Below are 17,702 nucleotides of genomic sequence, written 5' to 3'. Positions count from 1 at the left end.
GGACAAGAGATAGGATTGGTAATAAATACAAGAGAAGAACAGGACTTCAGATGCCACTGTCAACAATATTAGCTGCTAACGGAATGAGATGAGAAGTCACCAGAGGATTTATCACAGAAAATCTGTCATACTTTTTTAAAAGGATAGCTCTTGTAATTGCATTGTGAATACTGTGACACAGTTAGGAGGTTGTGACAGTACTGCCACATGGAAGAGAAAGATGCTGGTGGAAGGGGAGAACTGACTGAAATAGTTGGCTGCTGGTGTGCATGTGGAATACACTGGGGAAGGAAAATTCATGACTTCATGTCATGTTGATGTATGTTTTTCTTTTTTCATAAAATCACATAGAGTAGGAGTTTCTCATAAGGGAGTATTCATGTCCCCCAGATTCATTCTGTCTTTTCTCTGTACATTACTGAACAAACTTAGTCAAACATCTACACTTTGTTTTTTTGATTTACATGAAGTTTTGTAAGCTCCACATTTTACTTGACCTGTAACTCCTAATGTGAGCATGCCACATGAAAAGAGTAGATCGTTCACAATCCAGTCTTTTATGTTTAGAAAGTCACCAAGCCTGAAGAGAATCTGTTGAACATACACTATGTGCTCTGAACTATAATAGTCATATTATGTAAATTAACTTAGACATTCCATAAAATCCCCATGTTAACAATTATTATTTATAGACCAATTCATATGGAATTTGAAACTGTTCATTATCGCATATTAGACAAAGGTGCCAAAAACATCTATTGGAGAAAAGATGGCCTCTTCAACAAATCGTGCTGGGAAAACTGGAAATCTATATGCAACAAAATGAGACTAAAACCCTATCTCTCGCCATGCACAAAAAACTCAACTCAAAATGGATCAAGGATTTAGGAGTAAAACCAGAGACCTTGCATCTAATAGAAGAAATAGTAGGTCCTAATCTCTATCATGTGGTCTTAGGCCCCAACTTCCTTAATAGTACTCATGTGGTGCAAGAATTAAAATCAAGAATCAGTAAATGGGATGGACTCAGACTAAGAAGTTTCTTCTCAGCAGAAGAAACAATCTGTGAGGTGAATAGAGAGCCTACATCTTAGGAGGTAAATCTTTACCTCCCCCCCACATATAATATAGAGCACTAATCTCTAGGGTATATAAAGAACTCAAAAAGTTAAATACTTAAAAAAAATCAATAAATGGGCCATGGACCTGAACAGACACTTCTCAGAAGAGGATATGCAATCAATCAACAAATATATGAAAAAAATGTTCATTATTACTAGCAATTAGAGAAATGCAAATCAAAACCACGCTAAGATTTCATCTAACTCCAGTCAGAATGGCAGTTATTAGGAATACAAACAACAATAAATGTTGGTGAGGATGTGGGGAAAAGTGTACATTCATACACTGCTGGTGGCACTGTAAATTGGTGCAACCAGTATGGAAAGCAGTATGGAGATTTCTTGGAAAATTGGGAATAGAACCACCATTTGAACCAGCTGTCCCTCTCCTCGGTCTATACCCGAAGGATTTAAAAACCGCATACTACAGGGACATAGCCATATCAATGTTTATAGCAGCACAATTCACAATAGCTTAACTGTGGAACCAACCTAGATGCTATGCAATAGATGAATGGGTAAAAAAAATGTGGCATATATACACAATGGAATGTTATCAGCAATAAAAGAGAATAAAATCATGGCATTTGCAAATAAATGGATGGAGTTAGAGAAGATAATGCTAAGTGAAATTAGGCAATCCCAAAACATCAAATGCTAAAAGTTTTCTCTGATATAAGGAAGCTGGTTCGTAGTGGGGTAGGGAGATGGAGCATGGGAGAAATATGTACTCTAGATAGGGGAGAGATGTTGGAGAGGAAGGGAGGGGGAATGGGGTTAGGAAGGATGGTGGAACGTGATGACCATTACTATCCAAAGTACATGTATGAAGACATGAATTGGTGTGAATATACTTTGTATACAAGCAGAGATATGAAAAATTGTGCTCTATATGTGCAATAAGAGGTGTTCTGCATTCCACTGTCATATATAAATTTTAAAATATAAAAAAAACATTAAGTGTATGAACTCTAAGAGAGACCATTTGATTTACCCAGAGTCATCAACATGGATGTGGTGGAACAATGATTTGAATATAGATCAACATGCTTTCAAAAAGTTTCAATTATCTGACCTGAGCACATTAAAGAGTTATAATCTAAGTACCTGCTTTATTTATACTATACTACCCTAGAAATCTTAGATTCGGCTTGGTGAAAGTCCTGGTAAGATCCAGGTTGTGGAATAAGAGTAAGATCACAGATAGAGTCAAGTGTTCCTAACTGCCAAAGGTAAAGGACTTGGGACAAAGGCCAGAGGCTGGATGTGAGTGCAGAGATTTGTATGTTTGTGTCTGTCCATGTGTGAGAACCTAATTAAATTGGTATATTTATCAAATAATACACTGTAGTCATTAATTTGTCTTAGTCTTTTATCTAAATCAACTTTAATAAACATTTCCTGTTGTTTCCTAAGCACATCCCCATATATCTGTATCATAAATCTGTCCAATTTAGTGTACATATATATTTCAGTTCACAATTTTCAATGATATTGCTACAGTATTTCCTAGATAACCAAGAACCTGACTGATATGGTCTAGAATATCTTTAACATTTATTTTAATTAAATAGGTCCTTATAAATGGAGAGAAGCAGAGATCCACCTCAAATGAAGGTATATTTATTATCTTTAATAAATAACCAACTAATAAGTATCCTATTTTTGTTTTTCAAATGTAACACTAGTTGTATTAGATTACTCTCTAGTGTTATATTTTATATGGTAATTTACAATATTTCATTTGTATTTGTAATTGCGATTAGGATAAATTGTAAATAATTATTCATATGAATTTTAAATAAATTGAAAATTACCTGCATAAAGCAATATAACAACCAAGCACTTTGTATTTTGCAATTAATGGTAAAGTCTTAAAATTTGTTTTATTTTGTGCAAGGAAAAAAATGCATGTAATTAGGAGAGGCCTTTCTAAAGTACTAAATCATCTGTGATTGGCAACTTGGTCTTTTGCATGTAGTTAATTTTGTTGATTTTGCATATTTTGTCAGTTAAATATGCAATAAATTCCTTTTGTAGGCACATTAAATTAATGTACTTATAAGAAAAACTCAGGCTCAAACCTCAGTGTAAGAATGCAATGCCTCTTACAATAGAATTTTGAACTTTTATCCATTGCATAATATTTAAACAGATTTTACATCAAGGGTGAGTTTGAATAAATTTGAATTCTGTATTGTGTAGGATGGGCATATCCTTATTTAACAGAAAAAAAAATCCATAAAAGAATATGAATACCAGTCTCACTTATGGTCAGTGTCTGGTATAGGTGCCTCATATTTACTCACCACTTAGCCTTTGTTTCTTTATGTATATCAGGAAGTTATCCACACTCCCTGCTAAATCAAAAACTAGAGTGTTTTGCTCTTATGTTCTTTTTATATTCAGTCCTCATTAAAACTAAAAACTCTATAATTGTGTGTGTGTGTGTTTATGAGAGAGAGAGAGAGAGAGAGAGAGAGAGAGAGAGAGAGAGAGAGAAAGGTGACAGATGCATGTATACACTTCTATTTATATATAGACAAAGCCGAATGTATTCCAGTTAGGAAAAATCTCCTAATGTATTGCAATAATATGAAAAACCCTGTGAAAAATATGTTATTCATTGATTATGATTTTAAATGCATTTATTTATAATTTAATTAGATTGTTTTTATTTTTTTAAACCCTATATTTTAAAAAGATGTGGAAACTTTGGAAGGAAATCTAATGTTTCTGTGGAAGGACTTTCACACTGATTTATTTGATAGATATCTGTATCTTTATGTAAAATGGTTAGTTTACATAATTGATGCATATAGAAAATATTGTAACTATAGAGAAAAATCTCTCTAACTTTTAGTCACATTAATGGACTTAAGTACATATAAACTATTGTCTGGTAAAGAAAAAGACCCTGAGAAAATTCAAGGCAAGGGTACGGAGAGCAGAGTAGACAAATTTTGAAGGGCACCAGTGTTTCAGTAATCAGATCAGATACTTTTGTGAGTCCCAGAAAGTATGAGGGCATTTTTGGTTCTGGGTATAAACCTAAGACATGTGAAGATTATAAAAGATATTTTAATATGAGACAAGATGGATGTTGCATATTTTACAGTATATTACGACTGATACAGTTATTTTGTGTTTGATGTAATATAGGATCAAGGTTGACAAAACAGCATTATAATGTTGACAGCAATACCATCAATCAGGCTATTAAGATTATAGTACAAGTCACAATTCTCACAGCGTATCCTGAACCAGCACCTGCCCTACATATAAAAGTAGAATTGGGATTCATTAATCATATCCATGCTATCAGATGAGCTTCTGAAATTTAATATGGGTAAATGGATTTGACTTACTTTATTGGCTACGTTATCTGTAGTGTGAGTATTCCTTGTACCTCTGACTTTCTAAGTCAAAATGATTCATCCATGTACCACTCTCCATACCAACTCTTTAAACAATGGCACAGCCAGTGTCTTCATAACTGATCAAAATTGCTTTGCTTCTCCAGCCCTTAGCGTTCCCTTAACTCTCCACAGTGACCACCATCACACACGCTGACTTCTTGTTTCATTTGTGCCTTTTCTTGCTTTATGGACCATAACCCAACTTATGGACCATATAGACCAACTTTTGACACTGCTTTGTCTCCATTTCAATTTAGTGACTTTTTCTCTTTGATATTGTTCTTTTCTACTTTTTGGTCATTATGCCCTATGTAATAATATATGTGGAATCTCTGCCATTAAGACCCTGATCATCTATGTTAGTCAGCTTCCTGTTAATATAACAAAATTCCTAATATAAGAAACTCATTAAAGAGGAAAGGTTTATTTGATATTAAAATTTTGGAGTTTTTAGTCTGTAATCTATTGGTACCAGTGCTTTTGGATCTGCAGCAAGGTAGTACATTACTACAGGGAGTGAAAGGTAGAGCAAAACTACTCCCTCATGGCAAAAAAGTGAAAAGACAAGAAACAATGAAAAGAAGGGTACTATATACCCTTCAAGGGCATTCCCCAGGTGACCAGGAGAGCTTCCTCAGTTCCCATCTCCTTAAGTCTCCATCAAGAAATTGGTAACAAGAAGTGAGATTATTTTTGTAACTAATATGACCATGCTGTTCAGAAAACTTAGGAGCTGGTTAATGGGAGGATTTTGGAGAAGGTTGGAGATGTAACTTAGAGAGATCCAGGCAAAAGGCAGCCCATGTGCACTGTAACCAGCAAGGGCAAAGGATCAGAACTGTTCAAGCTCTCGGTGTCCAAGGTGCTGTATACAGAATTATGGGTGAGTCATGGGATCTATATGCCTAACTGGGTTTTGATTTTTTTTTTATTTCTAAGCCCCTACTCCTCCCTCTTGGAATGTGGAATGGGACTGTTTACTTCATGCAACACTACTTTGGATACACACACACACACACACACACTCATACACACACTGTTAAGACTATAGGACACTTGGAGATGAACTAAGTGCATTTTACATTGTTATAGGAACATGAGCTTTTGGGGTGCAGAGTCTGAAAGTTATGGTTTGGAAATGAGATGTCACCCAAAAGCTCTGTTACTGTAGAAATATTCAGAGCAAAAATGATTAAAAATATAAGATGATGTAACCTAATCAGTTCATTCTAATTTGAAAAGACGGACTGGATGGCAACAGTAGGCATGTGGCATATGACTGGAGGAGGGTGGATCACTGGGGCTGTGTTCTGGAAGGGCACACCTTCCCTGTAGCTCCTTTCCCCGTCTCTTTCTGCCTTCTTGCTACCATAAAGAGAATGGCTTTCCTGGGCTGTGGACTTCCTCCATGATGTTCCATCCCAACTTTAACCCAGAGCAATGAAGTTGGCCAATCTATGATTGAGACCTCAGATACAATGAACTGAAGTACACTTTTCTCCCTCTGAGTGGTTCTTTTTGGGAGTTTAGGTTATAGCTACCAAAAGCTGGCTAAAACCTCTTCTCAATAGCATCAGGATAAAACTAAGCCTTTAATGAATAGGCTTTAAGAGAACATTCCACATCCAAATTATAGCACCTTCCTAATCCCTATATCATTTACTGTTCTGGGAATGGAAAGTAATGGAAGAAAATTAAGATATTGATAATTTAAATTCCAAGTTTATAAAGTTTATCAACTTAAAATACACAAAACGTAGATATAAAAATATTTAAATCTCATACAGTATACTGAAGTTCTTAGGTATGATTTTTACTCTTATCTTTTCAGCTAACTCTAATCATGTGAAATATATTTAAAAGATAGAAGTGAAATTTAACCAATAATGTAAGAAGTATAATTTGTTATTAAACAATTAGTGTGATTGGTGAACATCTAATGTTACCAAATTGAAGTACTCATGTAATGAACTATCTTTTCTAAAATTTAGTGGTAGTTTATAAAAGTATAAAGTATTATCAAAATTAGTTTTGGTTAAATTAATAGTGAGATTGTATGTTCATAGTCTCAAAAATGCAGTACGCACATTTTACTTGTGAATAGTGCTGCTATAAACAAAGGAATACAGGTATCTCTTTGATATGCTGATTTCATTTCCTTTGAATATTTATATACAGAAATGGAATAGATAGATCATATGCTGGATCTATTTTTTGTTGTTGTTTTGTGTTTGAGAAAACTCTTTCTCACTCTCCAAAGTGTAAAATTAAATGGCACAAAATGTAGAATTATAGAATTCAGCATTAAATGATATACTTTGGGCTTCTCTAGAAGAAGTGATAGAATATTTAACTATTTTTTTGACATAGATTTCTACATGTCAACAGTCAAAATGAGCAGAAGTTGACTCCTAAGGTTCTCATAATTTCCATTATTGCATGTTGAATATTCCTAATAAACAGTTTTATTTTATATTCATAATTCTATAACATTTTTGTATTTTAAAAGTTTTATAAATTTTATAGTTACAGGAAATTTGCAATAATTATATGAATTTGCATATGCACATACACGTTTATTTTTACACATTTCTTCTGAACTCTAAGAGTTAGAAATATATTACTATTGACTATCAGTGTATATATTCTAAGAGTAAGTTTAGTCTCTTACATCACTACAATGTAGAGATATTTTATTATTTAATCACCAGTCTGTAATCTATTGTATTTTTTCCTTACATGTAATGTACTATTTCTTTTTGACTGCTTTTAAGAGTTTATTATCTTATTTGCCTTTCAATAGTTTAAATATAGTAGGCCTAGACATCTGTAGGTTGAAAATGCTCAATTATTGTTGAAATTTCTGAACAGAAGTTGATAATTTCCATTAATTTTTTTAAATATTAATTTTGTACATATATATAAAACATTGCCTTTCATTCATTCACTCATTGATGAGTACCTAGGTTGATTTCATATTTTGGCTATTGTGAATACTGCTGCTATAAACAGGAATAAAGGTATCTCTTTGATATGCTGATTTCATTTCCTTTAAATATGAATATATACAATAGTGGGATAGTTAGATCACATAGTAGATGTATTTTGTGTGGTTTTTTTGAGAAAACTCTGTATTATTCTCTAAAATAACTCTAATAATTTATCCTTCTTTCAATGATGTATAAAATGTATTTTTCTTACATCCTTATCATCAATTGTTGATGTTGTAATTTAGTTTGTTTTGTTTTGATTTTGTCTTTGTGTTTTTAATAATAGCCATTCTAATTCTGTTGATCTACCTCACTGATGTTTTGATTTCAATTTCCTCAGTGATTTGCAGTATTAAATATTTTTCATATATGTATTGGCCATGCTCATGTCTGCTTTTCAGAAATGCCTACTAAGGTCTTTTATTCACTTTTAATTGGGTTTTTCTTTTTATTAGTTTTCTTCTTTTGTTGTTTGAGTTCCTTATATATTTTGGATATTAACCATTTATTAGATATTTATTTTGTAAACATTTTCTCTCATTCTGTAGGCTGTCTTTTCACTCAGTGGGTTGATTCCTTTGTTGTGCAGAAGTTTCTAATTTGATATAATTCTATTAATTTATTTTATATTGTTGCTTGTGCTTGTGGTATATTATACAAAAGACTTTTTGTCCAATATCCTAAAGTGTTTCCTCTGTCTTGTTGTCTAGCAGTTTTAGAGTTTCATGTGTTACATTTAGTTCTTTGATCCTTTTTAGTCAATTTTCATTTAGGGTGACATATAAAGGCCAAATTTCCATCTTCAGCATCAGAATATTGTGTTATTATTAAGAGTCATTTGTTAAAAGACTGTCCTTTGTTCTATGTATGAATTTGCATACTTTGTCAGGAGAGAATCAGTTATCTGTGGATTATGGATTTATTTTATAGGATCTTCATTTTGCTCTATTTGTCTACATGTTACTTATGCCAAGACCAAACTCTTGGTTACAATATCCTATAACATGTTTTAAGAACAGGGATGGTGATATCTCCAGCTTTGTTCTTTCTGCTTCAAAATTTATAGAGGATATTTTGCACTTCCATGGTAATGTTAGGTTTGTTTATTCTAGTCAGTGATGAATGACATTTGTATTTTGATGGTGATAGTACTAAATCTGTAAATCACTTTCAGTAGCATGAACATTTTAGAAATCATGATTCTTCCAATCCTTTAGCAAAAGAGAGGCCTTTTTGTGTGTGTGTGTGTGTGTGTGCACATGTATGTTGTGTGCATGTGTGCTGTGTGCATATGTGGATATCCTCTTCAATTTATTTCATCAGGGTTTTGAAATTTTGATTGTAAAGGTCTTTCACATCCTTGGCTAAATTTATTTCTAGGTATTTTACATAATTTTTGAAACTAACAGGATTTATCTGGTCATTTGTTATTGGTGTGTAAAAATTCTATTTGTGTATGTTGATTTTGTATCCTACAACATTCTGATTTGTTTTTTTTAAGTAACAATAGTTCTTTGGTTGAGTCTTTAGTTTTTTGTACACGTCAAATCATGTTATCTGCATTCAGGGATAATTTAACTTCTTCCCTTCCTATTTGTAACATGCTTTTTATTTCTTTCCCTTGCCTAATTTTTCTGGCAAAGACTTCCAATATCATGTTGGATAACAATGCTTTCAGTTTTTCCCCATCAGTTTCATGTTGGCTGGAGGTTTGTCATATATGGCCCATAATATATTAAGAAATATTCTTTATGTATTTAAGAGTTTTTTTTATCATAAAGGGGCATTAAATTTTATTAAGTACTTCTTCCAAATATATTGAAATAATTATAAGATTGTTTTCCATTTTTTACATTGATTTACGTATACTTAACCATCTTGTATCTCTGAGATAAATTCTTATCAATCAGGATGAATGATCTTTTTTATATGCTATTAGATACAATTTTCTGTTATTTTGGTCACAATTTTTACATTCACATTCATCAAGGTTATGGGTCTATAAATTTATTTTTTGTTGTTGTGTTCCCTTAGGGTTTCAGTTTCAGGATAATGCTGACTTTATAGACAGAGTTTAGAAATTTTTTGGAACTGATATTAACTTTCTTAAAACTTTGATACAATTTAATAGTGGAAACCATCTAGTTCCAGACTTTTCTTTCTTGGGTAACTTTTTGTTATCAATTCAGTCACATTTTTCATTTTTATTCTGTTTGAGGTCTCTATGTCTTCATGATTCAATTCTGGTCAATTATATAGGTCCAGAAACATTCACATTGAAGTTTTCCATTTTGTTAATACATGTGTAATAGTAATAATGAAATAAAAGTTCTTATTAATAATTCATATTTCCTATATTTTGTAATATTTTCTTTTTCATTTCTGATTTTATTTAATTTGGTCTTCTTTCATTTTTTTCATGGTTAGTATAGCTAAATGTTTAAGTGTAGGAATCCCTTAAGCATTTGTTTGTAGGATAGGTCTAGTGGTGATGAATTTCCACCAGTTTTCTTTGTCTTAGGAAATATTTATTTCTGATTTATTTCTCACAGATAACTTTGCTTGGTAAAATTCTTGTTTAGCATTTTTTTCTTTCATAATTTTGAATATATCAATTTTTCTCCTGTTTTGTGAGATTTCTTATGAGAAATCCTCATTTAGTCCAGTGGGGTTTTCATTGATGTGATTTATTTCTTTCCTCTTGCTGTTTTTCAAATTCACTTTCTGTCTTCTATTTTTTAATTTAATTATAATATGCCACACTAACGATTGTTCCTTGTCAAATCTGTTTGGGGACCTTCAGATATCCCATACTTTGGATGTCTATATTTTTCACAAGATCAACTAAGTTTTTAGCTAATGTTTTTTGAATATACTTTTTTTTCTCTTTGCCTATTGGAACCTTTAATATTTGAACAATTTGTTCATTGAATTGTGTCTCATAAATCTCATTTATTGTTATTTCTTCTACCTCCTTACCTCCCTCTATTCTTTCCTTCCTTTTATTTTTTATTTGTCTGACTGAGATATTTTAAAAGATCTGCCTTCAATTCAGAATTCTTTCTTCTGTTTCATTTAATCTATTATTGAGTCTTTTAACTATATTTTTTTAATTGGACTTATTGAGTCCATCATTTCTGAAATTTCCATCTGGTCCTTTTTCTATGATTTCTCTTAGGTGAATTTCTCATTTGTATCATTGGTTGTTATCCTAATTTATTTGAGTTGTCTATATGCATTTTCTTGTATCTCATTCCGTTTTTTAAAAAACATTTCTTTTTGGATTATTTGCCAGGCATTTTATCAATATCCTTTCTTCATGTGAATCTTGCTAAGAAATTATTGTGTTCTGTGGAGGCTTCCTATTGCTTTGTTTTCATACATTTGTGTCCCTATATTGATAGGGACATCCAATACATCATTTGTATTCTTAAATTTTGTATGGCTTTCAGAGTACAGAATTTTCTTCTGAAGATATATTTAGGGTGACAGTTTGGTAAGCTCCATTGGATTTGATTCCAGTTGGGTGATGTCATAGTCTCCTTATGGCTTCTTTAGCTATAATCAATAATCTGGGTGTGTTGCATATTGCAACAAGAGCAGAGAACCCATTAATTTTCAAGGGCCTTGTGGGTTGGGGCCACTCTAACAGCTCAGGCACAAGTGGTACACAATTCAGTGGCAGTGGGGTGACTAATATATGGTAACTCTGGCAATGGGAGTAATGGTACCAGGAATATGAAGCAAGGTGGACATATCCTCAGGTACTGCTGAAGGATGTTCTGTTGCCAGCAGGGCCTCCAGCAATGGCAGTCCCAACTACTTCTGTGTCATAGAGCTTGTAAACTCAGGTGGGCCTATGGTAGGCAGGCCATAAAGGAAGGCATTGACATCAGGTATATTCTTTTTCAAATTCTAGATTGATCCATTTTTATTTCTAGAACTGTTTAAAAATTATATTTAACCATTTATTATCTAGCAATTTAATCCCTATAGTATTACACACCACCAGCTGCTGTCAAGTATTTATGTTACCATCTGATAATGGCTTATTATGAAACTGCATGTGGGCTCTCTGGATTATCACACTAAAATAAAAACAATAACTCTGGAGAAGAATTGTCATATTGACTTTTAACCCCTTGTCTTTTATCCCATTTTTCTCATTATTGTATCTGCAAGAAGAATATATGATAGAAGTCAAATATAAACCATAATTAGTTAGTCAGATATGGTACTATAATAAGTGGAGTAAAGGATTTTATTCAGAATGGGAAAAACAAACCCTGGCTTTAATCACTTGAATATTTTCATTACTTTGTCTTAAGAACTTTATACATAATAAGAGTTCAGGTTGTATCTCCCAGGAGTAAAATAAAAAAAACCCAAAATCACATAAAGGATACATGAAATACTTGTCAGCTTACAATCTGAATTATAAGCTACAAGAAAACAATGTTTATTCAATTCTTATTAACAGAGTGCAATTCCCCCCAGTGATTTATGGATGAGCCATAATTATATTTACAGCCATAGTAAGTGATACAAAGAAATTAGGGAAAAAACTTAGTCATTGGTTTTCTAAAATATTACAATGCTAGGAAATAAGATTATTTCTCTTTGCATATGTAAGGAAGTTGAACCTCTGAAACAAACATTGGTAAATTCTTTCAGCTATGAACTAGATGGAATATTTTACCATTTACAATTGAATAATCTGTGTTGTACCTAGTCAATTCTATCAATGCAACATGAGCATAAGCAATACATAAATGAATGAGTATGGCAGTGTTCCAAAATTTTATTTAAGAATGGTACTAAAAGCTATTTTCTTTTCCCCAGTGCCAATTCAATAAGGAGGACATGGTTTTGAGAAAAAGAAAAAGGAAGTTTTATTGCTTTTTAGCAAAGAAGAAACACAGAGACTGCTGTCCCAGAGGCTGTGATTCTGCCCATCTCTGGGAACAAGGGATTTTTATTAAGGTAATTCAAAGGCTACAGTCCATGTGTTCTCGGTCAGAATTGTAATTCATTTATTAATTTGAGAGATAATCATTTATGAGATATTCTAGTGCTATCCCTAAATCTGAATTATTTTGTTTCTATGGTAGGTGTGTACTCAAGGACAGATAACTTTGCCTAAAATGGGGAAGAAAGATAATCCTATTTCCCCTGAGATTAGGGAGGGGGAGACATTAGAGTGAGAGGAAGAGAAAGTAACATGTCCTTTTAGAAATAAATCACAATGGCAGAATAATGAGGGCTACATTCAAAAATAACATGTACTACTATTACCAGAATATAAAATTTGAATTTTACATATTTTTCATGTGTCGGGAATTATGATTCTTTTAAAAATAGAAAACCATCTTAGTTTATAGGCCACAGAGGGGAAAAAGCAGCAAGTTGATTCCTGGCACATGGTTTTCCAACTACTGCTTTGAAAGAACACATAATTATCCAAGGATATAGAATTAGTTTGATCCAGCTTAAATATAAATACTTCATATTACAAAGGTAATTCTCTTTCCATGTGTTCTCTATAAGATCCCACCAAAATTAAAATCAAAATTTTTTATCTTTCTTTGCAAAGCTTTAACTTGTGTCTATTTTTTTTTCTCAAGGAAATAAAAATGTCAATATAGAAGGTACAAAAAACATCTAAAATGGTTTTTATTCTTCTTTTATCTCTTTTCAAAGGCAATGTCAAGTGATATCTAGATAGTGTGCACATTGTGCCTGCCATCTCTCTGAAGGTGAAATTCCTCAAATATCTGAGTGTCTAAAGTCCAATAGTTGCTACAGTTCACTTTTGTGGGAGAAGAGGATAACTTACTAAAGAAATAACTAAATGGAACACTTATATTACTTCACCCAACAGATAATTTGGAGTCAATGAAATATCCAAACATTTTAAAATATATGATACATTGATGAGGACAAGATTTATTTTATTGAAATATAAAAATGAGTTCTCTCTCCATCCAAAGATAGTTTCAGAAAAGGATTTGAATTCATTGTTGTTCTTTTTTATTGACAATGCATGATCATAGGGACACAAAGAACTTGGTCTACTGTAATACTTATTGCTTTAAAGTTTGTAAATTTGTAAGTTCAAAGTCTCAGCAACTTAGGGAGGGCCTAAGCAACTGGTGAGACCTTGGTTGAAAACAAAAATTAAAAAGGGCTGGGGATGTGACTCAGTGATTAATCACCCCTGATTTCAATTCCCAGTAAGAAATAAATAAATAAATACTTTTATTAATAAAGTAATAAATACTTCATTTCACCAGAGCCTAACTTACTGTTGTTTTATCAATATTTCACTGTCTTAGAAAAGGGAAATACCCAACACCAACCTCCTGCATATATCCTGATATTCCTACATGGAGAAGTGGGTTAGTACCTAGAAGCACTTGCGAAGTTTACAGAACAGAATTGAAGGCTCACTAAAAACTGAGACCTAATCAGAGGAATGTGGAATGATCTTCTTCTTCCACATCTTACCACTTATCATAGTTCATTTTACTCAGTGTGTCATGCTTGGCTCTTAATACAAAATTATAATTCATCCTAAAGGCAATCATCAGAACAATATATAGCAGATATGTTGAAATCATCAAAAATGGAATTCAAAATGATCATGATTAATATACAAAAGATTCTCATGGATGAAGTAGAGACAATGCAAGAACAGATAGACAACACAAACAAAAAGGGGGAAATTATAACAACAAAAAAGAAATGCTGAAGAGCTGGGTATGATGGCACATTTGGGGGTGCTGAGGCAGGAAAATCTTGAGTTCGAGTGAACCCCCTGTCTCAATAGATTTTATCGTAACAAAAATGAAGAATATCTTTGATAGACTTCTTAGTAGATTAGACATGGCTAAGAAAAGAATCTCTGAGCTTGAAGATCTCAAAAAACAAAAAGCAGAGTGTCCAAGAGTTGAAGAACAACTTAAAAAAATAAATATACATATAATTTGAATTCAAGTAATAGAAGAAAAGAATGAGTAACAGAAGAAAGAATTGAAACAGCATTGATCAAGAATTTCCCCAAATTACTATCAGACACCAAACCACAGATCCAGAAAGATTATAGAAAACCATACAAAATAAAATGCAAAAATAATAATAATAATAAAAACCTAAACCTACTCATATAATTTTCAAACTATGGAAAGCAAAGAAAAATATTTAGAGTATCTAGGGGGAGAGAACACCTAACACATAAGGAATCATAAAAAAAATGTAGAGTCACTTTTCTTCAGAGACTTTGCAAGCAAGAAGGTGTTAGAGTGAAATATTTAAAGTTTTCAAAAAAATAGAATTATACATCTTGAGAAATTATCCTACAAAATGAAGCAGTGATAAAGACTTGAAATAGACAAGACAAATAGGCCTACATATACGAATGCAATCTTTTTAAAATATATTTTTTATTTGTAGATAGATATAAGATCTTTATTTTATTCATTCATTTTTATGGGGTGCTGAGGATTGAAACCAATGCCTTACAAATTTCAGGCAAGTGCTCTACCAATGAGCCACAATCCCATTCCTACTAAGGGAATTTAATCAATAATTAATATATTTCCCATACAAAAATCAATAGGCCCAGATAAATTCATTTGGATTCTACCAAACATGACAAAATAGTACAGAAATTTAAGTGCATGTTACTAAGTGAAAGAAGTGAATCTGAAAAGGCTACATATTAATTGATTCAATATCTGACATTCTAGAAAAGACAAAGTCACGGTTATAGTAAAAGAAATGGTTTCTGGTGGTTCATGAGGATGTTGGGATAAATAGGTGGAGCATGGAAGATTTTTAGTGCAGTTAAATTACTTTGGATGATACTATAAGAGTGGATAGATATCATTATGTATTTGTTCAAACCCATAGAATGTACAATAACAAAAATGAATCCTAATGTCAGAGACAATTATATCAACTGACTGTTAATGATGTGTAATAGCAAGTTGTCATTATATGTGTCACTCTATATTGGATGTTAATAATAGGAAGCCTGTGTATATGGGGATAGGAGGTATACAGCAAATTTCTCTATCTTACATTCAATTTTGCAGCGGACCTGAAAGTGTTCTGAAAATAAAGTCTATTCAAAAACAAAAAATAAGAGCATTTGAGATAAAATTAATTCAATGTCACAGGGGAAAAAAAAAAAAAAACTGTGACTGAGTTCAGCTTAGTGGGCTGAAATTGGAACGAGAATTGATGGGAGCTAAGATTGGAACAAGAATTGATGAGGACTAAATTGGAACAAGAACCACACAGGGGCAGAGAGAACAACTGCTTCTTTATTTTAAGTTGAGAAATAAAAATTAAAGAATAAATCATGGATAAATAAACTTTCTTAATTTGCAGCCATACTGCAGAAAAAGATTTGTTTATTTCTTAGTCACACAGGGAAAAACTGTGAATACTAATGTTCTTTTTATATCATCTTTAATAATGGTTACTGAGGATACCTGCTCATCAAATCAAGGAATCACATGAATGTGTGCTTAATTACCAACAAATGATTTCACTAATTTTGTGTCCACTTTTAAATGTAGATGGCAATCTGTGGTAGAAAAAAAAATAAACTTAGAATATTTGGTTTTCTATCAAAAAAGTACATATTATCCCAGGCATTATGCAGTTTGAAAAATTAAGACAAACTCATGTACATAGTAAGCAAATAAAGATGACAGTCAAGAAAGAAATGAGTAAATATTGATGATGAAGTCCAATGGATACCTGAAAGTTATTTTTCTTGAGATTCTCATTATTCATAATGCATAAATATTAGGCTTTCGGGGCAGCATTGTAATGTGTCCGCTTTAATTAGAACACAGAATGATTGAGAGCTGCTGATGCTGTCACAAGTAAATTAGTTGTTCTTAACAACTCAACCCAGAGGTAGAAATTATTTCATTGAAAAAATGTTTCATTACTAATTGTTCACCTTCATATCAATGGTATTCTTTTTCTTGTATTTTTATAAAATGTTTGAGGGAAAAAAGGCAACTATCTCATATATTTTTGAAATGCAAAATATTTAAACTATAATAATCCAATATTTTAATTGAATTTATTCAAATAAATATATGTGACTATTTGTTTATGAAAGTGTTGCCCACTGGCACAAACACTGAATTAATTTCCAAGATTAGTATGATCTATCTCATAAATTAAGGTTTTGAAAACTCAAGTATTTATTTGAAAACACATTCATGCAACTAGCGTCTTTAATAGCAATTTATTTTTCATTTGAGCTCCCAATTTCCTGAATAAATAGGTTAATATAATATGGAAAAGGCAGTTATTTAATGGGAGTAAAGTGTATAGGAAAAAAAAAAGAAATTAAATGTTGTTCCTATTTCATGGCCACAGGTTAAAACTTTGATATTTCAGGGCCTTCTTAAATCTTCTGTTTCCCTGTGTGAGGATAACTAGCTATTGTATACATGAATTAGAAGAAAACCATCATTATGCATATTATGCATGTCTTGCTGCTGTTTATTAGTGCAATCCTTAACATAATGTGATAACATCTAACATTTAATATATTTTCATGTGTTAAATGTATGAGTTTTATTAAAAGTAACTTTTATATAAGTCAGATCTGCAGAAAGAGAGAGAGAGAGAGAGAGAGAGAGAGAGAGAGAGAGAGAGAGAGAGCTAGCAAGCGAGAGCGCTAGCAGCAGCATGAGCAGCCCTGCAAAGTTGTGGGGTTATTAACATCAGAAAAGCAAAATGTGAGAGGACACAGAATGGAGAAAGCATTAGGAATGAAGAGAATCCTGCAATTTAGCAGAATTGGAGCACAGGTCAACCTGAACTGGAGGAAACAGGCTGGTGGGAGAGATTGTCTTATGAAGAACCAACCTTCTCTCTAACCATATTTAGCCCATTAAGTGATAATCCATAAGTCACATTGTTTCCCAAAGCCTGATTCACCTTTCAGGGTGCTAGCCCTGAATAGCAGGTACAAATGTAACTGGGACAGAATGGCTTGTTCTTGGAAGGAGTTCAGATCTTGTTTAGAAAGAATGTATAGGAGGGGAACATGAAGCAAGGATTGTCTCTTCTTGGTCTATAGAATATTGGCTCCCCTGTGAGAAGAGAAAATTTAGAACACTTATAGGTCATGTCTCATC

This window comes from Marmota flaviventris, chromosome 7 (assembly GCF_047511675.1).
Source record: "Marmota flaviventris isolate mMarFla1 chromosome 7, mMarFla1.hap1, whole genome shotgun sequence".
NCBI classification, from domain to species: Eukaryota; Metazoa; Chordata; class Mammalia; order Rodentia; family Sciuridae; genus Marmota; species Marmota flaviventris.
This window is presented reverse-complemented; position numbering follows the sequence as displayed.